General features: G+C 48.1%; 1 protein-coding gene and 1 pseudogene across 2 annotated transcripts in view; both read right to left on the bottom strand.

Annotated features, from left to right (window-relative positions):
- PLS1 (plastin 1) overlaps window positions 1–19,574 on the bottom strand; it is a 637,640-nt gene that overhangs the window by 174,836 nt on the left and 443,230 nt on the right. The gene's annotated exons all lie outside the window — the stretch shown is intronic.
- LOC147683228 (lactoylglutathione lyase-like) lies at window positions 7,368–8,230 on the bottom strand (annotated as a pseudogene).

Below are 19,574 nucleotides of genomic sequence, written 5' to 3'. Positions count from 1 at the left end.
AAGCGTGCACTGACGGCTGGTGGTGTGTGAGCCTGGTGGAAGCGTGCACTGACTGCTGGTGGTGTGTGTGCCCAGTGAAAGCGTACACCGATGGCTGGTGGTGTGTGTGTGTGTGCCTGGTGAAAGCGTGCACCGACAGTTGGTGGTGTGTGTGCCTGGTGAAAGCGTGCACTGAAGGCTGGTAGTGTGTGTGCCTGGTGGAAGCGTGCACTGATGGTTGGTAGTGTGTGCCTGGTGAAAGTGTGCACTGATGGCTGGTGGTGTGTGCTTGGTGGAAGGGTGCACCGACGGCTGGTAGTGTGTGATGGCTGGTAGTGTCTGTGCCTGGTGAAAGTGTGCACTGACGGCTGGTGGTGTGTGTGCCTGGTGGAAGCTTGCACTGACGGCTGGTGGTGTGGGTGCCGGGTAGAAGCGTGCACTGACCGCTGGTGGTGTGTGTGCCCAGTGAAAGCGTGCACTGACCGCTGGTGGTGTGTGTGTGCCTGGTGAAAGCATGCACTGACGGCTGGTGGTGTATGGCTGGTGGAAGCGTGCACTGATGGCTGGTGGTGTGTGTGCCTGGTGAAAGCGTGCACTGACGGCTGGTGGTGTGTGTGTCTGGTGGAAGTGTGCACAGACGGCTGGTGGTGTGTTTGCCTGGTGGAAGCCTGCACTGATGGATGGTGGTGTGTGTGCCCGGTGAAAGCGTGTACTGATGGCTGGTGGTGTGTGTGCCCGGTGGAAGCGAGCACTGAGGGCTGGTGGTGTGTGTGCCTGGTGGAAGCGTGCACTGACAGCTGGTGGTGTGTGTGCCTGGTGGATGCGTGCACTGACGGTTGGTGGTGTGTTCCTGGTGGAAGCATGCACTGACGGCAGGTGGTGTTTGTGCCTGGTGGAAGCGTGCACTGACAGCTGGTGGTGTGTGTGCCCGGTGAAAGCGTGCACTGATGGCTGGTGGTGTGTGTGCCCAGTGAAAGCGTGCACTGATGGCTGGTGGTGTGTGTGCCTGGTGGAAGTGTGCACTGACGGCTGGTGGTGTGTGTGCCCGGTGGAAGCGTGCACTGACAGCTGGTGGTGTGTGTGCCAGGTGGAAGCATGCACTGACAGCTGGTGGTGTGTGTGTGTGTGCCTGGTGAAAGTGTGCACTGACGGATGGTGGTGTGTGCCTGGTGGAAGCGTGCACCAATGGCTGGTAGTGTGTGACAGCTGGTAGTATGTGTTCCTGGTGAAAGTATGCACTGACGGCTGGTGGTGTGTGTGCCTGGTGGAAGTGTGCACTGACGACTGGTGGTGTGTGCGTCCGGTGGAAGTGTGCACTGACGGCTGCCAGTGTGTGTGCCTGGTGAAAGCGTGCACTGAAGGCTGGTAGTGTGTGTGCCTGGTGGAAGCGTGCACTGATGGCTGGTGGTGTGTGTGTGTGCCTGGTGAAAGTGTGCACTGACGGCTGGTGGTGTGTGCTTGGTGGAAGCGTGAACCGACGGCTGGTAGTGTGTGTGCCTGGTGAAAGTGTGCACTGACAGCTGGTGGTGTGTGTGCCTTGTGGATGCTTGCACTGACAGCTGGTGGTGTGTGTGCAGGGTGGAAGCGTGCACTGACCGCTGATGGTGTGTGTGCCCAGTGAAAGCGTGGACCGACGGCTGGTGGTGTGTGTGCCTGGTGAAAGCATGCACTGACGGCTGGTGGTGTATGGCTGGTGGAAGCGTGCACTGATGGCTGGTGGTGTGTGTGCCTGGTTAAAGCGTGCACTGATGGCTGGTGGTGTGTGTGTCTGTTGGAAGTGCGCACAGACGGCTGGTGGTGTGATTGCCTGGTGGAAGCATGCACTGATGGATGGTGGTGTGTGTGCCCGATGGAAGCGTGCACTGACGGCTGGTGGTGTGTGTGCCCGGTGAAAGCGTGCACTGATGGCTGGTGGTGTGCGTGCCCGGTGGTAGCATGCACTGACAGCTGGTGGTGTGTGTGCCTGGTGGAAGCTTGCACTGACGGCTGGTGGTGTGTGCCTGGTGGAAGCATGCACTGACAGCAGGTGGTGTTTGTGCCTGGTGGAAGCGTGCACTGACAGCTGGTGGTGTGTGTGCCCAGTTAAAGCGTGCACTGATGGCTGGTGGTGTGTGTGCCCAGTGAAAGCGTGCACTGATGGCTGGTGGTGTGCGTGCCTGGTGGAAGTGTGCACTGATGGCTGGTGGTGTGTGTGCCTGGTGGAAGCGTGCACTGACGGCTGGTGGTGTGTGTGCCAGGTGGAAGCATGCACTGACAGCTGGTGGTGTGTGTGCCTGGTGAAAGTATGCACTGAGGGCTGGTGGTGTGTGCCTGGTGGAAGCGTGCACCGATGGCTGGTAGTATGTGACAGCTGGTAGTGTGTGTGCCTGGTGAAAGTATGCACTGACGGCTGGTGGTGTGTGTGCCTGGTGGAAGTGTGCACTGACGACTGCTGGTGTGTGTGTCCGGTGGAAGCGTGCACTGACGGCTGGCGGTGTGTGTGCCTGGTGAAAGCGTGCACTGACGGCTGGTGGTGTGTATGTGTGCCTGATGAAAGTGTGCACTGACGGCTGGTGGTGTGTGCCTGGTGGAAGCGTGCACCGGCAGCTGGTAGTGTGTGACAGTTTGTAGTGTGTGTGCCTGGTGAAAGCATGCACTGACAGCTGGGGGGGTGTGTGCCTGGTAGAAGCATGCACTGATGGCTGGTGGTGTGTGTGCCTGGTGGAAGCGTGCACTGATGGCTGGTGGTGTGTGTGTCTGGTGGAAGCGTGGACTGATGTCTGGTGGTGTGTTTGCCTGGTGGAAGCGTGCACTGACGGCTGATTTGCCAATTTTAATTGCTGCCTTACATTGTAATTGCTGTATTGCACTGTGTCATACTGCTAAACCATTTTATGCTGAATTAATTGTATTAATTTGCCTAATAGCGCTGAACCACCTCGCCTGCTAATTGACTGCATGAAGATCTGTGTCGTCGCTGTGCTGCTGCCATTTAATTTATGTGTTTGTGACATCGAGGCGTGACCGAGTAGACCGGGGACACTGCCTTTTTGCACTATATTGGCTGCTTGTTCGGTTTTACGCCGCCGGCCATTTTGTTGTTGTTGTGTCGCCCTGCCCGGGTCTCCACCCCGCTCCCGCCTTCCAGCTGACCCTCCCTCCCACTAATACTACCTGACCCGCTCTGACTAGATTGCGCTGTGACCGTCCTGTTCACTACAGACGCGGTCGCTCCCAAACGCTGCTCCCTGACCTGCCTCGCCTCACAGCCTGGTATCGTTGCGCATCTCCGCTGCTCTGACAGAAATTGCCGATTTTAATTGCTGCCTTACATTGTAATTGCTGTATTGCACTGTGTCATACTGCTAAACCATTTTATGCTGAATCAATTGTATTAATTTGCAGAATAGCGCTGAACCACCTCGCCTGCTAATTGACTGCATGAAGCTCTGTGTCGTCGCTGTGCTGCTGCCATTTAATTTATGTGTTTGTGACATCGAGGCGTGACCGAGTAGACCGGGGACACTGCCTTTTTGCACTATATTGGCTGCTTGTTCGGTTTTACGCCACCGGCCATTTTGTTGTTGTTGTTGTTGTGTCGCCCTGCCCGGGTCTCCACCCCGCTCCCGCCTTCCCAGCTGACCCTCCCTTGCCCCTCCCCCTCCACTATCCACATATGACAGATGCCTTTACACGCAGCGGTATCGCGCAGCGGTCGCGCCCCTTGCGCGCCGAAGGTGCGCCAAAGGTAAGCCCGTCTACGCCCGTCTGCGCCTCGACCGCGCCCAGCGCCAGACCCCCTGATCCCCGCAAAACCCATTCCACCCGCATAACGTACGACGCCGCTACCCTCTTAGCCCTTAACCCCGGTCGTACTCCACAATGCTGCGAAGCTACCCCAGGACGCACCCACGGTCCTTTCGCCTGCCACTCCTGCAAGTTCACCTGCATCAGGACCCACACCAAATCCACTTCCCCCAAACACAACTCCGACTCTAACCACCTGAAGTTCATCCTGCTGAACACCCGCTTGGTCCACAGACACGCCTCTGAACTCTGGGACCTACTCGACACTGCGTCACCAGACATCGCCTTCCTTACAGAAACATGGATGAACACATCATCAGGACCCGACATCGCCATAGCCATCCCGGACGCTTACAAGATCATCCGAAAAGACCGCACCAATCAAACAGGAGGAGACATTGCCATCGTCCATAGGAACACCATCAAAATCACGACAAGCTCCGACGATAATCTCACAACCGCCGAACATCTCCACTTCCAGATCCACACCGACCCCAGGACCACACTTAGAGGCACCTTCATCTACAGGCCTCCAGGAACCCGTACACAATTCAGCGATTACATCACTGACTTCGTCAGCCCACATGCCCTCGCCTCCGAGAACTACATTCTACTAGGAGACTTCAACTTCCACCTTGAAAACAAATATGACAGCAACACCACCACCCTTCTGGACAACCTGGCCAATCTCGGACTCAAACAACTTGTTGACACCCCCACCCATGTAGCCGGACACACGCTCGACCCTATCTTCACCTCCAGCAAGCACATTTCCTTCGATCGCACCACAGCTCTCCATTGGACGGACCACAGCTGTGTTCACTTCAGATACAAAACCACCTTGACCCACAACCCCCCACAACCTATTCCTCGGAGAAACTGGAACAAAATCACTTCCGACCAACTCCTCACATCACTCAACGAAAACTCTCCCACCCTCTCATTGGACCCAAACCAAGCAGCCACCAAACTCAAGCAATGGATCACCCACAGCGCAGACGAATTAGCACCCCTGAAAAACAACCAGATCAAATCAGGCAACAAAAAGGCTCCCTGGTTCAATGATGACCTTAAAATATCCAAAAAGCTATGCCGCACCCTAGAGAAAACATGGAGAAAAAACCCAACCACCGACAACATGGCAACCCTGAAGGCAGCCACCCGCAAACACCACCAACTGATTCGATGCACTAAGAAATCAGCACTCAAGGATCGACTCGACAACAACGACCATAACAGCAAGGAACTTTTCAACATCGTCAAAGAATTCACCCACCCCACCGCAGCATCTAACGACATCACTCCCTCCCAAGACCTCTGCGATGCATTATCATCCTTCTTCTACAACAAAATTGCCGACATTCACAACAGCTTCGAGAACACTCCCTGCGAACAACCCTCCCCACCCCCCTCAGAACCTACCCCGCCAACTAACAACCTCGGCGCCTGGAACCCAATCACCACTGAAGACACCATCCGCCTAATGAACTCAATCCACTCTGGCTCGCCAACCGACCCCTGCCCCCACCACATCTTCAACAAAGCTGACTCCATCATTGCACCCCATCTCCGTGATGTCATCAACAGCTCTTTCAACTCTGCCACCTTCCCAGAAAGCTGGAAACACGCCGAACTCAGCGCCCTGCTGAAGAAACCCACAGCAGACCCCTCTGAACTTAAAAACTACCGACCCATATCCCTCCTCCCATTCCCTGCCAAAGTCATTGAGAAAGCCGCCAACAGCCAGCTCGCCGCCTTCCTTGAATCCAACAACTCCCTCGATCCCTATCAGTCCGGATTTCGAGCCAAACACAGCACCGAAACCGCCCTCATTGCAGCGACAGACGACATCCGAACACTACTGGATAACGGAGAAACAGTAGCCCTCATTCTACTCGACCTCTCCGCCGCTTTCGACACAGTCTGTCACAGCACCCTTATACAACGCCTCAGCAACATCGGCATACAAGGAAAAGCCTTGGACTGGATCATCTCATTCCTCTCCGGGAGAACTCAGAGAGTCCGACTCCCCCCATTCAACTCAGAGGCCACTAAAGTCATCTGTGGCGTACCACAAGGATCATCACTCAGTCCCACCCTCTTCAACGTTTACATGAGCCCACTCGCATCCATCGCGCGCCAACACAACCTTAACATCATCTCCTACGCCGACGACACCCAGTTAATCCTTTCCCTCACCAAAGACCCTAACACCGCCAAAACAAATCTTCACGAAGGCATGAAAGAAGTAGCCGAATGGATGAAACACAGCCGCCTAAAACTCAACTCAGACAAAACGGAGGTGCTCATCCTAGGATCTTCCCCTTCCGCCTGGGACGACTCTTGGTGGCCTTCCGCTCTGGGCACAGCACCCATACCCACAGACCACGCACGTAACCTTGGCTTCATCCTAGACTCCTCTCTCTCAATGTCTAGACAAGTCAACGCAGTCTCATCCTCCTGCTTGAACGTACTTCGTATTCTCAAAAAGATCTTCCGCTGGATCCCCCCCCAAGACAAGAAAGACTGTCACCCACGCACTGGTCACGAGTCGACTGGATTATGGTAACACACTATACGCCGGAATCACAGCAAAATTACAGAAAAAACTCCAACGCATCCAAAACGCATCAGCGAGACTCATATTGGACATCCCTCGCCAAGATCACATTACCAGACACCTGAAAGACCTCCACTGGCTTCCCGTAAACAAGAGAATTACGTTCCGTCTCCTCACCCACGCACACAAGGCCCTCTACAAACTAGGACCCGAATGCCTCAACACTCGACTGTCCTTCTACACACCCAACCGCCAACTAAGATCCTCCAATCAAGCCCTCGCCGCAGTCCCGCGCATCCGAAAATCCACCATGGGGGGCAGATCCTTTTCCTTCCTGGCGGCCAAGACCTGGAACTCACTCCCCACTCACCTCCGCCTTACTCAGAACCACATCTCCTTCAGAAAAGAACTTAAAACCTGGCTATTCGACAAAAAATTATCCCCCCCTCCCCAAGCGCCTTGAGACCCTCTGGGTGAGTAGTGCGCTATATAAATCCCTGAACTTGAACTTGTGGGTGTGTGCCTGGTGGAAGCGTGCACTGATGGCTGGTGGCGTGTGTGTGCCTGCTGGAAGCAGGAGCCTTCACAATGATAGAAGACGCAAATGAAACTGACGAAGAAGGAAGGGGAGTGCGAGCAGAGGAGCATGATTCAAAGCGAGAAGACACAAATGAAGCTGACCAGGAGGGAGGGGGAAAAGAAGGGGGTGGTGCAAGCAGAGGAGCATGATTACAGCAATAAAAACACAGATGGCAGCTGTGCACGTGCTCGAGCTCGTGAATGTAAGGTGTAGGCCAGCAAAAGCCTCTGATGGCACTTTTAAAAGCCACTTGCTAAATGTCTCGAAGAGACAGCTATGCGCTGTCTCAGACGAGACCTAAAAAGGGAGTTAGTCTTTTAAAAAAGTGTTATGTCAAGTACAACAAAGATATAGAATTCCAATATTGTAAACTGGTAGTGTTTTTATTGTACATACTCATTTTCAGCCTCTTGGAGCAATCTCTTCGAACATTTGATGGCACGGACCCAAAAGCTAAGATATTTATATTATATTTAACATGTTGTTGGGACTAAGGATTTCAATCCAGTAACCGTCAGGATCCTGTATAAAAGCAAGTCCTTCCTTTTTACCATCATCTGGTTGCTTCACAGATGTTACTCCTAGATCTTCAAATCTTTTACAAACTGTGTAGACATCTGGAAATGCAATGCCAATGTCACCAAATCCTCGAGAGTCAGAGCTTCCGTTATGATAACTAGGCCTGGGTGGTAAATTCTGTTTCTCTCGTGGAATTTGAGTAATTTCGGGTTCCGCAGAGAACGCAAAATTGTCCAAAATACTGCGTTGCGCGACTTCACGAAATGTTTTGCTTGTTTGCGTTCTCAAAATGCGTGTTCGCAAGATATTTACCCCCGAGGACGCAAACAGAGATTGCGAACCAGAAAAAAGCATTGCGAACAAGCAATACTGCATGTTTGTGGAATTTCTGCATGTTCGCAGAGATTTTTTACCGTTTCGCGGAGATGTGCGTAACGCAATTACGCAAATTCCACCCACCCCTAATGATAGCTCCTCTCTTCACTTCCCCAATTATAAGTCAGTTCTATTGTGGCCTTCCTGGAAAAAGTCCATGCTGTTCGTTCTTTTGTATTGCTGGGAATGTCCTTTTTGTCTTCATAACCCATGAAATAAAGTGAACATTTCATAGATGAAAAATCAAATTTCTGCAAGAGTGTCATTCAAAGAACTTTGGTGTAAAATTCTAATGACTTTTTGGGATCTTTTATCCTAAGCATAGTTTGCTCCATCAAGTAATCCTTAATGCTGGGGTCTCGGTCTGTGCACGCGCCGACCATGTCTTCTTTGGACAGGCCATGCAACTCCGGCGCCAGGACTTCGGACATGATGCCGCTGAGGCGGCGGGTTTTGGACGAAAGAGAGGAGACCTGACCCTGGGACTGAACTAGGTGGAGAGGCGGGAGCTTGGTCCCTTACATTCTAATTTTTTTTTTTTAATTCTTTTTATTAAAGTGAAAAAACATAAAAGCCAATTACAGGTACCTTACTTCACGGAACATAATACAATTATACCAACATAGAATAAATCAATGGGCATTCCCCAGGGCAAAGACGATGCTATGAAAAGTCACTATCGTGCGGTCGCATTAAAACAGGAGAGACATTCTTTCCAGATCAGCCAGCATTAATCACAAACCCCACCACCCCAAGAGACAGAAGCATTACAAACAGGATATTTCCTAGTGGCAGGAGTGCGTAAGGCAAGAGAACTAAAAGTGAAACTACGACCGCAAAAATCATGCAAACCAACCCACGATACATTCTACAAATCAATGTGAACAACATCACCCCTGAGACCCATCGAACAGGCTTACCCCACAGGAAGGTACCCGACATCAGGATATTAATAGGATACTGAACACAAAAACAAACAAAGACAATACAAAACACCCCAACCCCCACCCTGCACCCCTGCATATGACTTTCGCCTAACCCCAACTAGCAGTGTGCCTGTCGCCCCATCTAACTAGGTTCTAAAGGTAGAAAAAGAAAAGGAAGTGTGGAGGAGGATATCTTCAAATAGGCTCCCAGTCTCCCCTCCCCTCCGCCAGAAACAAGCAACCCCTGTGAATTAGCTATAATTTTAAAAGAAACATCAACAAAACAGGCAGGGTAAGCCATAAACACCGCCCAACTTGATCATAGTGATGACAAATCCCCCATTTATTGAAGCCACAATCTTGAACCCAGTCCGTAAATCTCATCCCTGGCTCTTTCGATCTTTCATGCGAACCCCTTCCATACGAACCACCGCATTAACAGGAGAGTCAAGGAGCACCAAAAGTTCTGAAAAGTTAAGTCTGGAAAGAGTCAAAAGTGTTAAGCCCTCGTGGGTTACTCCGTCCCTGACGATCTCCCTCGCCCAGTCCGATACCAGATATTGTTTCCTTCTCGACCACGATGAATCAGTCAGGGAAGGGAAAGATGGCATTGTGATCCGGAAAAAAGTACCAGCAGTAACCAGGGACGGAGACCCAAAAGGTCCTCCCTCGATCGGCAGCGATGTTAAAGATGGCGATTTTCCCAAGGCCACGGGCTCATTTTCGTTTGTAGACACACTGACCAGGGACTTCATTATTTCTTTCTGCACGGGGCCCATATTCGTCGGCATGATAGTCACTGTGGGGATCATGGCTCGCTGTTGATCTCGCAATGGCGCTGGGTCCGGTCTCATACTTCTCGTTACTAATGGACTGGCGATCATTTTGTGGACTATAAGTCCACTCGTTGATGTAGTGCCCCGATGGCGGCCAAGATGGTCTTCAGTTATGGCTCAGACTCCGTCCGAATCTTCCCCTCTCCATCATCTTCGATCATAGTCACGTTCCCTAGAGAGCCAGGTCTCTCCGGGTGAACTGACAAGAACAAATCGGACGGCTACAGAGGGTGACTTGTCAATTATCACAGCAGCACTCCGTTAGTCTGCTACCGTGAGTGAGGATCCCGACCCAGCGGACCCGGCGGCGCAAACCGGGTCCCCGGGACAGAGACCCCCACCCACAGCCCCAGACGTGCTTTGTCACCACTCCTGCGGTAGTAAATCTACCAAATGACCGCCATCGAAATCGGGCAAAAACAAGTTCCACAGCGAGAGACCGGACCCCACCAGTGTCCCACGGCCGATGTTGATCAACTGAAGCCCGGCCGGGTCAGTACTCGAGGCCCCGGCTCACGATCTGGGGTAGGCCGTAGATTAAAACACAACGTATCTTCGTCATTCAGAGAGGTAAAATTCTCCGGACTTCACCATCAGACACTGTACCGGTTCAGACACGCGAAAGGTGGGCGGAAATTCAGGATATTAACAAGGATCGTCCGGCTGGAGAAAGAGGTCGGCGGAGCCGGGAGCCTACGCGGCCATCTTGGTTGCTAGCGTAGCTCCTCCTCCCATACATTCTAATTTTTAACAAGTATTTCATAGAGCCAAGGTTTTATATTGCTATGAGTGACATTTTCATAATGTCAGAGTAAGTATGAGTGACATTTGAATGACTATGGGTGACACTTTCTTGCCAGCAGAATTAAGCAATACAGAGGAGGGATGACCGCACTGAAAAGCGTTACACCTTAGGAATGGTACTTGCCAGGAATCGTTGACTAGGAAGACAGATCAGTATTTCTGTCCTGTGACACTGTTTGTCTGCATCAATATTTCATCTTTCTTGCAAATCAACATGCTGTGCACTTTATTGCTGTTAGATAACTTGTAGGTACTGAGTTACTGCCTATCATTTAAAGGCAGAGCCGAATCCCATCTAAGTGGACATGTTTCTTCTTCTCAAATTCCATTCCTTTCTGATGAATTCATTCTATAGTTTATCCATTCTCCCCGACTCATTTATGATTATTGTTGCAAATATTTTTGTCGCTCACCCGTAAACAAACCAAACTGGGTGTACTACACTTATATTTTATACTAATACGAACAGTTGGAGCCCCTAGTTTGACTTTAAATGATTACCATGTAAAACTACTATTACTGGTTTTTGGAAAAGTTAATGCCGCCTTTTACTTGACCTCCATTGCTAGGGGCAAGGGGTACTAAACTGAAATAGGCACCGTGTAATATGGCTAAGTAGGTTCAACTCCCTGCTGTAAGGATTGGTGTGAAATCTGCAAGGCCCATGAATGGATGTGGTCTCCGTTCTTCATTTTTATCTGATGTTGATGGTGTGGGGTGGTGTGATGTTATTTATAGTGCTATGAAGCTCCAGTGATGATGACACCTCGAGCACTGTAGAAAAACAAAATTTATTATTACAAATACCATGAATCTGTGTCATTGTACGTCAAGTGGACTTCAAGGCATGAGTTAAAATTCTTCATTTGTGGATGTTGTCCCTGTTTTTACAATTTTCTTACAAGCATGAGCTATGATTACTGTGTGCAGAACGAGGTTTGTACAAAGTATGGCTCCAGGCACACAGGGTGAACATTGTCACATAGAAACTTCGCTCCTAAAGGGCTACAGTTCTTGTAGAAATAAAATCCTTCTTATTGAATATGATGTAAAGTGGAATGTCTGCTTGGGAGTGTATACAAATGATTCCATGGCATGTTTCTGCCTCTGCAGAGCGCCTTTGACCAGGAAGTGTGGAAGTTGTTGACAACGACAGCAGGCCTCACGTGCAGCTTGTCCGCGAGCAGAGGTCCACCAGGGGCTTACTATGGCATGCATTGCTCTGCAGCCCCGAGGAGGAACTGCCAGTTCTTTAGCCATGTATGAAATGCTGCTGAGGGCAGATCACCTTGTAGATGCCCCACTGAATGGAGTCTGGCCTTCCTGCCATAAGCAACTACTACACTGAACTTAGACACATTTACTTCTTTCGAGGGTGGCAATGATTCCTCATGCCACTTAATTCTGGCTCGTCCAGGACCTGAGCACACACGCACACGTCTCAGGTGTGGCCAGTATGGTTGGGTCCGGTTGCGTGATACCGTGTGCGTGCACTGCAGCTGCGAGCTCTTTCTCATAGTGCCAGCTGCAGCAGAGTGTCAGTGTGCCAGCAGGTACATGAGCCGCTGGTTGGGTCGGGTTCATCGCTGGGAACCCACCACGTGGTGCAAGGGGCCATCTATGCTGCCATTGCCCCAGCAGCCCTTAGTGCAGCCAGCAGCCCATGAAAGCTTTGTGAAATGCCGCCTGCTCAAGTTGCATGCCTCGAACAATACAACGTCTTTGTAGCCATTGGGCTGGGCAGGCACGGACTTCGACATCCTGATGTCAGTGAACCCTAAAGGCCATCAGCATTATCGTAAAATTAGCAAAGAGTATAGGAGATGAAGAGGCGCAAAAAGTTACTTTCTGTGGTACTCACTGTTTGCCTTGGAGAATGTTTGTAGAGAAGAGATGACTACAAAGCCCTTTAGGGTGAACTACACAATGCATCTTACATGGTGGGGTGTGAATTCTTAACGGAACACACATTTTCCAACAACTCCACACTATATCTTGGAGAAACAAGGGATCATGTGCGTTAATAGTTACAGCTCTGAAACAACGTACAGTATCAGTTCTCCAGAAGCCGTCTATACTAACAAGCCAGCGAGGCACAGAGCTCCCTCAGTCTAAATCTCTCCAGGACACATTTCTAATCATCTTTTGTGCTTCCGGTGATGGTCTCTCAGGTCTAAACATAAGAGCACTGTTAGAACTGGGGGTCTATAGTTGGCAGAGGAATGCGCCTTTTTCCAAGTAGGCACCCTTGCTTCTAGTCAGGATAAGGGGGATACACACTTTAGATAGAGCCTGCTCACCCCCTTGGTAGCTGGCATGAGCAGACTGGCTTAACCCAAAGGCAATGTGTAAAGTATTTGTACCCAAACTCACAGTAACACAGTGAAAACACCAGAAATGGACACCACACCTGTTTAGTAAAATAAAGTAACTTTATCTAAACCAAACAAGACCAAAACAACAAAAATCCAACCTATATGAATTCAAATACGACTTTAAAACAATGATCTCGAAAATAGAACTTGCAGAAAACAAATAGCTCCACCTGGGTCTATTATGACATTGTGACAGGCAATAATTCAAACAATGGGTCAAATGCGAGATGCGCGGCGTAGGGCATGGAGTCACATGGACCCCAAGCAGATGTACCTTAGAACGAAGTCTTTGGATGATGCACGGTGTCATGGAGGTGAGGCATCGGTGCCGAGGTTGAGGTCCGTTCCCTGGTTGTCATGGCTGAGGTGAGGTGTCATGTCCACAAGGAGTCGATGCGTCGAGTCCAAGACAGTGGAAGTCAGTTCAGTCGGTGGTGAGGCTTTAGTTCTAGTGAAGCGATGCAAAGTCATAGACTTGTGAACTCACCCTTGTCGGTTACTGGCTCAGCAATAATGGGACTCAGGCGCTGATGGTGACGACGTTGTGTGAGCACCTGAAAGACCGATAACTGCAGACGTCGAAGGGCATCGGAGCTGCAGTGTAGACAGGGTGAAACATCTTGCAGTTAATGCGTGGTGCCCCAGGCCTCGCTGATCGTTGTGGTGGTGAAGACAGCATAGGAGTTGGTTTTCTTTGTGTTGCAGGACCAACCACACAACTGGGATTGGTGCTATTTTGAATGCAGGAGTCCACACAGTAGTCGAGGTGCTGGTCAGTCAGTTGCAGGTGAAGTCTTGGTGTTCTTGAAACTTCACAACAGGACGCTAGCACACACAAGTCCAGTTTATGCCCTTTCCTTGGCAGAAGCAACAACTGCAGGTCAACCCAGCAAAGCCAACAGCAAAGGGGTAGTACTCCCACTCACAGCGCTCCAGCTCTTCTTCTAGGCGAAGGTTCCTCCTGAATACAGAAGTGATCTAATTCTCTGGGGTTAAAGGTCCTCTACTCATACTCTATTTGTCTTTGTGACAAGGGTCTCTGAGCCTAGTCTAATCAGTTCTGTCTTCTCTGGTGCAGCAGGGCCACAGGAGGTGGAAACAGCATTGTGTAAAGGAGACACAGCCTATTCAGGTGCAAGGGAAACTCTTCCCACCCCTCTAAAGCCAGCCAAGGTCTATTTAGCCCAGCAATGCATCTCCCAGGAAAGGCAGGACACACATCAACACCCCCCCGAGTGGCTCTACAGTGAATGCACATACCTAGCCCCTGTCACTGCACAACCAGACAGTCAATGCACAAACCAGTAGAGGCATGCAGAATGTTTAAATAAGAAAATGCCTACGTTCTAAAAGTTCAAAAACTGGGTTGGCGAAGTGAGCTAAAGTAAGATGATGGATTCAACTCAGATCTGTGACTAGGGTGAGTGCCTGAAAGGATTCAGCGTTTCCTCCATCATCTTTTTGTGTTTTTGCTACTTTCTAAAAATGGCATTTTCAAACACATAATTAAAAAAACATCTTAACTAAAAGATGTGTTATTGAATTCTAAGTTCAGAGAACCTTAACTCCATTTCTATATCTTGTCCCAGTGGAAATTTATGCTTCTAAGATGGTATAAAGCAGTGCCCATTTTAGCCTATGTGACAGATAACCTTTCAAAAGTGAAAAACTAAATTGGCAGTATTTCACTATCAGGACATGAAAAACACACCAGTATTTTTCTTTGCAGAGTTTTATATAGCACTGGCTAGACCCGGAGTTATCAGAGCGCTTTACATGAGGATCAGTGAATTACAAGTTACAAAGAATTACATCAGTTACATGAGCAAAGTATAAAATAAGTGAAAAAACTTTGATTAAACAATAACCTGAGTTAGTGCCTAGCATAGTGAAGACACACGTCCAATGGGGCATGGAAGGGAGAGGGAGAATGGCAAAAAGGGGTAGGGAATGCATATCAAGTCAGGCAGACAGGTAAGGAGAAAGGAGGCGGGGAAGGGCAGGAAAAACAGCCGAGAGACAAGGAAAAACTATGTTCAAAGTCCGGCTGGGTATGTCACGGCCGAGGGGGTGGAACAAGAGCCAATCTCCTCTATAGTTGCCTGAACAGCTTCACCGGGCATCAGCCATGCAAGCTCGGGCCCCGCGGTTAGTACAACATTCGTGGTTTCCGCCTAGGGAGCATTGTCATAGTTCCATTGGTCGCACCAGTACCGGTGTTACTGGGAAGCACAGCCCGCCTCGCCCTCCAGCTCGTCCCCAGGAGGGCTGAGTTATGTCCATCAATGTCGGCATCAAGGAACGCTTACAAAAGAATGCGATGGGGAAATACTGTGTACAGCCAGAGATGTAATGTAGCACCAATCACCTGGAGTGGCTTGCGATGAGCCATGGCCTCAGCTCACCGATGATGGGAAACTTCCCATCGTCGTCATAGGGTCAGAGTGTCGTGTCAGCTAGCTAGGCTAAGCAGCAGAGACCATAGCATGTCAGCAACCATGCTCAAAAACTGGGGGGCTATCGCCAGCCTCAGAGTTAGGAGATCAGGGTGCCACTTACCCTGTCAACTGAGCGGGCCTGTAGAGAATGCAGCAGAGCCACCACAGGATGCCTGATGTGCCGTGTGCTGTGGGAGGACATGGATCTCAGTGCTCCTCGTCTGTAACGCAGGCTGAGGCAGCGTGCTCAAACAGACAAACAGAGCCGGAGCGTCAGTCGGAATATGTCCTACCTTTCACATACACTGCACCCTGCCCTTGGGGGTACCTTGGGCCTACTTGAGGGGTGATCCCACATTTAAGAAAAGGCTAGGTTAGGGCCTGGCAAGTGGGTGCACTTGCCAGGTCGGCATGGCAGGTTCAAACTGCACACAGACACTGCAGTGATAGGTCTGAGATACCTTTTTAGGGCTACTCCTGTGGGTGGCACAATCAGTGCTGCAGGCCCACTAGTAGCATTTGATTTACAGGCCCTGGGCTCACATAGTGCACTGTAATAGAGACTTACCAGTAAATCAAATATACAAGCACCAATTGCAATAGCAATTTATACTGGGAGCACTTTCACTTTGACACTGATCAGCAGAGGCAAAGTTCCTAAAGACTCTAAGACAACAAATGCCAGCACAGCATCAAAAATACAGGAGGTTGAGGCAAAAAATCAGCGAAAACCACGCCAAGGATGTCAAGTCTAACAACCACATTGGGAGATCCCCCCACGTGACTCATAATCGCCGTCTGTGAAAAAGAAATGAAGCCTAACCTGCTTGAGCAGAAACGTGCCTAATAAACAGAGAAACACGCAGTGGTCAAGATGTGGATCTGTTTGAAGCATGCAGTTTATTGTGCAAATGTATCAATGCTTAAAGTTGACGTGCCATGCAGAAGAATGCATAAAGTGCTGTGTGCTGTGCTGATCAAGGGGGAAAGAGCAGAGGAAGCACGCGTTGCGATGGCTGACCAGGAGGAACCATGAACGCATGCTGGCCAATCCGAAGGAATAATGAGTGAAATCGCCTGGACGTAAACCAAGTCACTTTCTATGTGGATACCAAATATTAAGGCTCATTCTTTGCTATAATATGTGGCATTTCCTACTTTTCAAGGTTTACCTTTTAGAAATTGACATTTTGAAATAGTTTTTTACTTAACACCAAATTACAATATCTTTTAGTACTTTTGAATGTATTTCACATAAAGTTAATTTTGGGGATAACAAATATAATGGCCCATACAGACTATAATATTTAGTATCACCTAGGATTTTAGTGTTAAAACATAGCAGGGATCACTTGGACATGGTCGTATGTTGGCTCAGTGACCACAGTATGTTTCTGCCAACTGGTACCCTTCCTTGAGATTTCTAACATCTCTTGGTATGGGAATACAAATTAATATGGTCTATACATTGTTGTAAATATCTCCTATCCCCAATTCTTCATGGGTTATTTGTTAGCCATTGACAAGATGAAGTTGCCTTTCATTTGATAGCAGACTATGGTATCTTTTCATATGTTTAATATCATGCCACACGATTTGACATCCAGTTCCCTTAGGGGATACCAAATATAATGCCTCTTTCGTCTATAATATTTGGTTTACCCTGTGTTTCTCGGGTTAGAACGTACCAGGATTCAATTTGACATGGTCTTATTTTGAATGGGTGAGCACAGTATTGGTATGCCAACTAGCACCCTTCCTTTTCCTTTTCAACATTGTTTATTTATTTTGGGGATACCAAATTATATGTCTCACAGATTGCTGTAATATCTCGTATCCCCTACGTTTTATGGCTTACTCATTAGCTATTGACCAGATGAAGTAGCCATTTATTTGATAGTAGACTACAGTATCTTTCCACATTTAACATCTGGTTCCCTTAGGAGATACCATATGTACTGGCCTATACCAGCTGCAATATTTGGTATCCCCTGTGTTTCTCGGGTTAGAACTTACCAGGATTTAATAAGACATGGTCTGATGTTCGATGGGTGAGCACAGTATTCCTATGGCAAAGAGCACCATTTCTTTTGCTTTCCAATATCATTTACAATGGGGATACCAAATAATATGGCTCCCGCATTTTCGTAATATCTGGTATCCCCCTACGTTTCATGAGTTACCCTTTAACCATTGACCACTTGAAGATGCTTTTTATTTGACAGCAGGCTACAGGGTCTTTTCACATTTTTGACATCATTCCAAACGATTTCTCATCCGGTTCCCTTAGGGGATACTAAATATAATGGCCTATACCGCCTATGATATTTGGTATCCCCCGTTTTTCTTGGAGTTGAACTTACCAGGATCCAATTTGACATGTTTGGATGTACGACGTTACGACGCATGGTTTTACCACGCGTACGTTTACAACGCGTTTTTTACAACGCAAGTCGTTACCACGACTTGCGTTGGAGGGGTGCGGACTTAGGAATTTTTTTATTTACTATTCCAACACCAGCCTATGTACAGTAGGGAAGGTGTTGGATAGTAAATTAAATTATTCCTTGTCCTGTAGCGCCCTCCAGCGCAAGTCGTGGTTACGACTTGCGTTGTAAAAGACGCGTTTAAAGGGTACTGCGGAGTAAAATCCGCGTGGTAAAGGATGTTCCCCGACATGTTTTTATGTTGGATGGGTGTGCACACTATTTCAATGGCAAATGGCATCCTTCCTTTTGCTTTTCAACACCCTTTACAATGGGGATACCAAATATCATGGCTCACGTATTGCTGTAATATGACGTATCCCCTATGTTTCATGGGCTACCCTTTAGATATTCACTAGTTCAAGTTGCCTTTTATTTGTTAGGAGACTACAGTAGCTTTTCACATTTTATACATCATTCCACAAGATTTTACAACTAGTTTACTAAGGGGATACCAAATAAAATGGTCTTTACCGCCTATAATATCTAGTATCCCCAGTGTTTCTCGGGTTAGAACTCACCAGGATTCAATTTGACATTGTCTTATGTTCAGTGGGTGAGCACAGTTTTTCTATGCCAACTAGCAACCTTCCTTTTGCTTTCCAATATTGTTTATTATGGGTATACCAAATATTATGGCTCACGAATTGCTGTAATATCTCGATCCCTTACGTTTTATAGCTTACTCTTTAGCTATTGACCAGATGAAGTAGCCATGTATTTGATAGCAGACTACAGTATATTTTCACATTTTTTACATCGTCTCTACAACATTTAACATCTGGTTCCCTTAAGGGATAACATATGTATTGGCCTATACTAGCTACAATATTTGATATCCCTTGTGTTTTTCAGGTTAGAACTTAGTATTTCTATGCCAAATAGCACCCTTTCTTTTGCATTCCAATATCATTTACTATGAGGATACCAAATAATATGGCTCCCACATTGCTGTAATATCGAGAATTCACAACGTTTCAGGGGCTAACCTTAGACTTTCACCAGTTGAAGTTGCATTTTATTTGTTAGCAGACTACAGTAGCTTTTAAGAATGTTTGCATCATTCCACAAGATTTTACAACTGATTTCCTTTGGGATACCAAATATAATAGCCTTTACCACCTATAATATTTGGTATCCCCTGTATTTCTTGGGGAGAACTTACCAATATTCAATTTGGCATGTTCTTACATTGGATGGGTGACCACAGTATTTGTATGACACATAGCACCATTGCTTTTGATTTTCATCATCATTTACAGTGGGGATTCCAAATATTATGTCTCACGCATTGCCGTACTATCTCATATCCTCTATGTTTCATGGCTTACCCTTTAGCCATTGACCACTTGAAGTTGCCTTTTGTTTGATAGCAGACTACAGTATCTTTTCACATAATTTACATCATTCCACAAGATTTTACATCTGTTTCCCTTAGGGGATACCAAATATAGTGGCCTATAACAGCTATAATATCTAGTATCCCCAGTGTTTCTAGGGGTGGAAGTTACCAGTATTCAATTTCATGGTCTTATGTTGAATGGGTGAGCACAGTATTTCATTGGCAAATAGCACCCTCCCTTTTGCTTTCCAACAGCGTTTACAATGGGGATACCAAATATTATTGCTCACGCATTGCTGTAATATCTTGCATCCCTTACGTTACATGGGTTACCCTTTACCCATTGACCATTTGACGTTGCCTTTTATTTGGTAGCAGACTGCAGTATATTCAAATGTTTATATCATTCCACAAGATTTTACATCTGGTTCTCTTAGGGGATACCAAATACTGTGGCCTATAACAGCTATAATATCTGGTTTCCCCAGTGTTTCTGGGATTAGAATTTACCAGTATTCGATTTGATATGGTGTTATGTTGGATGGGTACACAGTATTTCTATGGCAAA

This window comes from Lissotriton vulgaris, chromosome 11 (assembly GCF_964263255.1).
Source record: "Lissotriton vulgaris chromosome 11, aLisVul1.2, whole genome shotgun sequence".
NCBI classification, from domain to species: Eukaryota; Metazoa; Chordata; class Amphibia; order Caudata; family Salamandridae; genus Lissotriton; species Lissotriton vulgaris.
Note: the sequence above shows the minus strand (reverse complement) of the source record. Positions and strands in the feature narration are given on the sequence as shown.